Source organism: Callionymus lyra, chromosome 9, assembly GCF_982586985.1.
Source record: "Callionymus lyra chromosome 9, fCalLyr1.hap1.1, whole genome shotgun sequence".
NCBI classification, from domain to species: domain Eukaryota; kingdom Metazoa; phylum Chordata; class Actinopteri; order Syngnathiformes; family Callionymidae; genus Callionymus; species Callionymus lyra.
This window is the reverse complement of record NC_141826.1, coordinates 2,248,130-2,255,818: the sequence shown is the minus strand read 5'-3', so window position 1 is coordinate 2,255,818 and position 7,689 is coordinate 2,248,130.

The window sequence follows — 7,689 nt, the reverse complement described above, 5'->3', positions numbered from 1 at the left end:
GAGCGAGTGTGAGCGGATCCTGTGTGTCCACCGAGGGCCTGTTGATATCAGACTGGAGCCTGCAGGGAGATCATCCCTGCCAGAAGTATTGACACACTTCTCACTAGCCAAACATTCAGCTCACATTCAGTCATCTTTTTCGCTGAAGAGCCAGTGGAAATGAAGAAATAATTTACAGGCTGTGTCAAAATAGTCCAATGTCCAAAGTCCTGCAGCTGTCAAATTTTGGACCTGATGGAGTTTGAGGAATGTGCTGGATAAACATGACTTACGCAACTGAATTGATCAGCTCAGATTGTGATCCAGGGATTTTAAATCAGCCCCATAAGCTTGTATCTGTGATTCCCATCAGAAAGTTCTCCAACCAGATCTGTCTGTCTGTCACCACGCGTCACTATCCTCTTCATAAACCTCCTTAGCTCTGTCTCCAAACGTCATGGATCTTACCTTTTATTTTTTCTTTATCTTGTCATTCCTAATGACAATGAGATTCCTAGCAGCAAACATATGCCCCTGTTCACGCAGCTAATTCTTTCAAGATCTACACTAGCACAAGCAGAGAATGAAACAGTATAAAAGGATCTACTTTGATGTGATTGTGGGGGCAAAATGGGTTGATATGGAGTCTCTGGAAAGCTGGTCAGTAAAGTTAACTTTTGCAGTGAAGTATCTCCTTGGCAGATGTATGTGTTGTCTCAGTGCTTCCAAATAAAAACAATGATGAATGATGTTTTAGAAGTGTAAGCTGCCCTTAAAAACAAAATAAATTGCTATCAAAATTCAATTTCATTAAGAGTTAAAAGTATCTTGACTTGAATGTATGTTTTTGAAAGATGTGTGGAGTAAAAACGATGCACTGATATCCAATAGAAACCCTCAAATGTGCTTGACCCAAGCATTGAGTTCAAGTTCAAGTGGGACGGAGAGAGACAGACACCATGACTTATTTATGACAACCCCGCCTGTCACACAGCTGTTGTGAATAGAAGTGCCACGTTTATAAACCGGTGATGAATCCCAGAATTCCTGTTTCCATGATTTTCATGATCACAAAAACATTTTGGTTTAGCTCCACAAATGAGAATCATCTGCAAGTGTAAATCTTGGATCAATACCTAGTTGTAGAATTGTATTGTATTGAATTGTAAATGTATTGAGAAATCTATATGATCAATAGACTTCTGTCAGTAATCATCTGGTGCCTGCTGTGCTCTGGATCTACACCTCTGACGACGTTGTGTTTCTGCCTCCATGGCTAGTTTGCTAAAGGTGCGAGTCAGTCTGTCATCACTCCTTCCTCAGTGGTGGGACTGTAATTACAGCCCACCCCCAAACCAGAAACGCTGCTAATTGAGCCCTTGCCGAGGAGCCATCTTTTTCCTGGAGAATAAAAAGTGTTCCTATTTGATTTGACACTGTGAAAATGTTTCATTATTAATAGGGTGTTCTTGGTTTTTGTCTTTCTTTGTCTCACTCAGGCTCCTCTTTGTTTGATCCACGAATCAGCTGATGTGAATTTAATTCAACTTAATTTAAAGAATCAAATGATAACAGTTTTATCTCAAGACTCTTCACAGTTTAAATAATATTATATAAGAGAAGACCAAAACAGGGTGGGGCACTTGGGCTTTGAGGAGATGGAGAGAAAGAGGGCGAGTCAGAAGTACACAGGTGATGAGACATGCTGCAGGAAAGACGGATACAAAGAGACAACTTTTGTGTATAAAGGTTGTGGGGCAGTGATGATCTAAGTGTAGCTGAGTTGTGGTGATATCATTGTGTGTTCTTGAGGAGTTTTATTAGAAACAAAAAATTAGGTATGGATGTTGTTTGGGTTTAATCTGATACCAGTGTCTTGCTTCCATTCTCAGTATTGGCCATCGTTTTCCTATTCTTTTTGCAGTTTTTCCCCTTTATTTGTATGTTGAATTTTCACATTTTCCTCCTGGATTTCATTTTACTTACTGAGTTGTGTTTGTTTTTTTTCATTTGTTTTCAAAGGACACAATTATTCAGATTATATTACATTTATACAATAGTTTACTGCTCAAATATAACATCTCCACGCAATGATTTATAATTCTGATTATTTTAACAATCTAAAATCGAATTATTTTATTTTATTTTTTCAAATGATATCAGTTATGCTCTTCTATATCAATGTGGTTTGACGATCCCATATTCAAACCCTCATTTTAAATAAGGCTATATACGTAATATTTTTCTGTCTTCAAAGAAACCTTTTTTCAAATTACTCATCGTAAAGAAGAGATTGGAACAATTCCAAATTCATTTGTAATACATTACAGAAAAATACATGTAAATAGTGGATATATTTATTTTTAAATTCTGTATATTTACACTGTTATTTCCATTTGTTATTTATTTTTTCCTAATCAATGCAGTTGAAGTCCACAGACATACAGGATGCTCAGAAATGTAACCAAAATCAGGGGAACTAGGAAGGATGCTCGAACCATGTCCTTGGCGCAGCACAGAGGTCATTCTGCAGCATGTGTTTCACCCACCGACTCACTCTTGTTCCCACCATGCAAGACTCTCTCACACAAGTCCAGTGTGGTGAACCTCATCAAGATCTGAGCAGCTTTGTTAATGAGGCCTGAGACCTGAACCATCGATAGCACATTAAAAGAGGAGGTGGAATGAGGGATGGAAATGAACAGAGGAGGACAGAACAAAAGAAAGTGTGTTGTTTGAAGACAAGGGGAGGAGAAGGTGAGCGGGGTGGAGGAGGGGGGGAGGGATGGTCTGAAGATGACAAAGAGGAAGGCCGGAGTTTGGGGGAAACCCACCACAAGGCCGATCCTAATTACTAATTCATTAACCTGCCCAGCCTCCCCCCCTGGAACAACACACCCGCACGGACACACACACACACTGTCCCGGGAGATGATCATGTGACGGCCCTGGATTGTGACAAAGGTGTGTGAGTGAAGGTGTGAGGCATCTACAGTGTCAGTGCCGGAGTGTGTGTTCAAGTGTGTTGAGATGAAGCAGCCGGTGAATCAATATGCTGATGCGCTCCGGTCGTATCATCGCAAACACAATCAAAGAAGGGGGGGAGGGGATGGGTGTGCTTCTCTGTGTGTGTGTGTTTACACAACAAAAGTGCGCACACATCATTTTGCAGCATTCCCCTACACATGCCCACAAGAACAACTCAATGTATGGATACAGATATCACACAGACACACACACACTCAGACATGCACACACACAGACACACACTGCTGACGGTGGAGGAATGAAGAAATTCTCCAAATCAAAATCGATCCACGACTCTACCTTGATGCTGCTGTTGCAGGCCGAACACGACGAGACGCACACACACTCGGTTCACACACACTTTTACACACAAATCAAAGAAGAGTTTAGATGCACCTTTGAAGTTCATATTGACATGTTGTGTGTTTGTGTGCGTGGGTGTGTAGGTGTGCCTGTGTGTGTACGTGTGCGTGCTTGTCTAGATGTGTGTTCAAATGTGTTTGTTATTAATACAGACTCACAGTTATGAATAAGAAAAACATTATGACCACCTGGCTAACACACTCATCGGTGCTGGAGAGGACGTGGTGTGTCAGCTCGTGTGTGTGTGTGCGCCAGAGTCAAATGTGTGACGCTCATCTGGGTCATTACACACACAATGACACACACATCTCTTCCTGTGACAGGGGGGACTTGGAGTGGGGGAGGGGTCATCAGCTGACCATCCATCACTTCCACCTGTGACCACATCACACACTCTGACACTGAGTGGAGTTTAAGAGCAGGATGAAAAGTGTGTGTCTGTTGTGTGTTCACATGTCTGTGTGACAGAAACAGACTGTGTGTCTGCATTTGTGTGTGTGTGTGTATGCATGTGGCTAAGTGTGTGTCTGTGTATAAGTGTGTGTGTGCGGGCCATGCGGGTCAAGAGACAGCACCGTCACCATGGCAACAGAGCCAGCATCTTTCTCTGCCAGCTGGTTTATAAAATATGGACATGTTTGTCTGGAGCAGGTCAGAAGTGCACAAGAGTGTGTGAAGCCACAGCAGACGTCTCCATTTCTCCCTGAAGAGATGCTCCAGCAGTGAGTCAACACATGATGATGGGACTTCGATCTGGGGAGCTCGGCGCCCTGAAACTACAAAGAATCTGCACGTATAAAAATGTGTGTATTGCAGTAATATAGACGTAGATATACGTGCTAATTCCACATTTATATCCCTATGCAGATCTCATATTTCATCTATATATCAAGAATGTTTCTCGTTCACTGTAAAAGATTTTCATTTATTTGATTTTCAGCCATGTTCTACTGCACCGCATTCTTTTTATATATTCACTTGTATTACTTTTAACCTATTTACCTTTGTTTTCTTGCTTGAATATCCATTAAAAATGGGAACATATCACCAAGTGTCACAAACAGTTGCAGTGCAACAACATACCTTTGAACGATGAAGTGACATTGCTGTGCAGCACGCAGTTCAACTTTTAACGCGCTGTTTCCAGCATTTTCTTTGCTGAATCGACATTTTCCCTGAAAAAAACCTTGGCTTGTTGAGGAGAAAAAATGAAAGGAGGTGTTGTCCTGGTTTCCACTGGCATTGGAGCGAGCTTGTTTCTGCAATAATTCTGTGGTCAGTGTGTAAACTTTGTGGTCTCGCTACATTCCAGTGTGCGTCCGCTGGTTTTTGCTTCTCGTGTTCACGTCACAATGTGGTGAAAAGACTCAGCAGCAAACAGACGACATTTGTTTTATTTAATTGTTGCTGTTCGGTTCATGGGAGGACATTAAGGTCAGCAGGCCGCAGTGAAAACTTTTCTGTTCCTACAGGAGAACAGCGATGCTCATATACAGTGTGTCATTGTTTTTAGATTAAAACATTTACTCTTATATGCTTCTGTTGTTGCAGTGCACTATAGGACTGTTCTAGGATTAGTATCCTGTCACTCCATCCATCCATCTATCCATCCATCCATCCATCCATCCATCCATCCATCCATCCATCCATCCATCCATCCATCCATCCATCCATCCATCCATCATCCATCCATCCATCCATCCATCCATCCATCCATCCATCCATCCATCCATCCATCCATCCATCGAACCGTCCATCCGTCCGTCCGTCCGTCCATCTGTCTGTCTGTCTGTCTGTATGTCTGTCTATCTTGTTTGTTTTTATTTTTTGTATCATCATACTCTGTACCACTAATAAATACAATTTCGAACTAAAGCTTCAATAAAAAGGAGATGAATCCCTTCTCCTCTGTGCTTGATGGATCTATTGACTCCTCTTAGAAACAACTTAAGACATTTTTATTTGTGCAGATTTTTCCTGATTTTCTGGGACTCCTGTGTCTGTCTTATGTGTCTTGATCTTTTAAAGTATATATTTAAACTGTGTATTGTTTTTGATTGTAAAAGTGCTTTGTGACCCTGGTCTAGAAAGACGCTCTAGAAATAACCATTACTTACTTCTAGTACATTCTATCAAACGACAATTGTAGTTTACTAGTATGTCCAACAGATGACGCTGTTTGTTCAATTTTATGCCGCGTGGTAGCACGTGATTGCTGTTGACCAGGTGACTAGGTCATTATGGGATGTTGGCTCCTGCCGGGAATTCCCCGAGAGCCGCGGAGCCATCAGGAAGTCAGCAGGTGAAGGAACGTGTGCAGAGATCAGTTTTTATGAGATTTGTTTCCTGAAGAAGACAATTACAGTCACACAAACACGTTGATTTGATATTCACTGTGCTGTTAAAACATTTCAGAGATATAATAGATATATCACTCCTGCTGACTCATCCCTACATGTTAAAGGTTGAGCCATGATCTTATTTGTTTGAATTTCAATACAAGACAATGTTGGTGATCTAGTCATTGTTTACCCATAAATATTTGTATAACATCTCATCACTATTGTAGCGTATTAGCCAATTAAAAAGAAACTACATCTAGCATGTAGCTAAAAAAAAATTGTTTGATCTACCTTAGTAAGTAAGTAAGTAAAGGTTATTTTTAAAACACCTTTCTAGACCAGGGTCACAATACACTTTAACAAAAAAACCATATACAGTTCAAATATATACTTTAAAAGGCCAAGACTCATAAGACAAACACAGTAGTCTCAGAAAATCAGGGAAAAGCCTGCACAAATAAAAATGTCTTAAGATGATGTGACTAGACTCCATCAAACACAGAGAGAGAGGAAGATTGTTCCAACGCTTAGGAGCAACAGACTGGAAGGATTTCTCTCCTTTGGTCCGTAACCGTGTGCGAGGAACCATCAGTAGATTTGTTGTTGTGTCCCTGAGCAAGACCTTTAACCCTGATGGTTCCTAATAGTTTGCTCCCATCATTATGTGATTGCATGTGTTTGACTTTACCTTGGAGCTCTGAAAAGAAGTGAACACACGATTGTAAGAACTATTGATAATAAATTGATATTATAAAATCAAATCATTTGATTGACAAAAGCTTATTTTGACATTTGCACAAAATAAGCTTTTGAACTCATGAAAGACTAAAAGATACATACACACATAATGTATAGGATGTGTGGTTTCAGAAGTTTAGGTTTTCATTGCCAGTGACTATAAAACGAGAATAAAGGATTGAGTTTGGACACGAAGCAAGGCTGGACTAAAGATCTGGACATGTGAAGAGGACAGACAATGTTGGATTAAGAATGTTTGAGATGAAGAAGAGCGAGACAACATGATGTTCTTGAAATGCTGTTATTAAACTATTGTGAGTCTGTTATATTAACATATGAACATGCAGCAGAAGCTTCTCTCATCTCCTCAAATGCTCTTTTTTCTCAAATGTTTTTTATGATGGATCATCTTCCTTTAGGTGAAAACCCACTGTGTTAGTGGAACAATTCCCTCACTATATACAGTTATGAACAATCCACGGTAAGCATTTGCTCGGGTCTGGATTCTGGCTCCCGCCCTCAGCCTCGTGCAAAACAGTGACTAGTGACACACATGAGAGTCTGGTTTCACTGGGACAGAAACGTATTGACTGACGATAGTTCAGTTTCAATTTGCGTAATATTCAGCACTTGTGTGGAAATCTATTCATCATGTTTGTTTGGAGGGACATATGTAAAACACTGTTCCCTTTTTAACACGTGATTTAATCATTTTCATTTTCTGTCAACAAATGCATTCTTCACTCTACTATTAATCCTGAAGTAGGTCGGCCGCTCACGTGAGCTAATGTCAGTGTGAGTCCTGTAAATAGGTCGCAGTATTGGAGTGGAGGGGAATTTTCAAAACAAATGACGCCTTGCTGATATCAGCCGTCATTAATCACTCACGAACATGTGACTGTCGCGTCAGACCTGACTCACCGGCGAAGGTGGAGCCACCTGAGAAACACTGATTATTGTTAAGTTTTATCACAGTCATAAATACATGTTTAAATGCAAGACAGATAACTGAGCGTTTACCAGCAACCCTAAAACTTTGTTAAATGTCAACACATGTACGTGAGCTTCAAATTTTATAGTGATCGGTTTTTATGTCTGGTCCTGTTTTTGCTAGTTCATAACACAGATATGCTCTGAGAAACTGTACGTAAGTGATTGAAAACATTTAAAAATGTCTAAAGGCCTGTCTTCCTTCATCTAATCCTTCTTGAGCCATTATCACATTTCCTGACCATTGTGT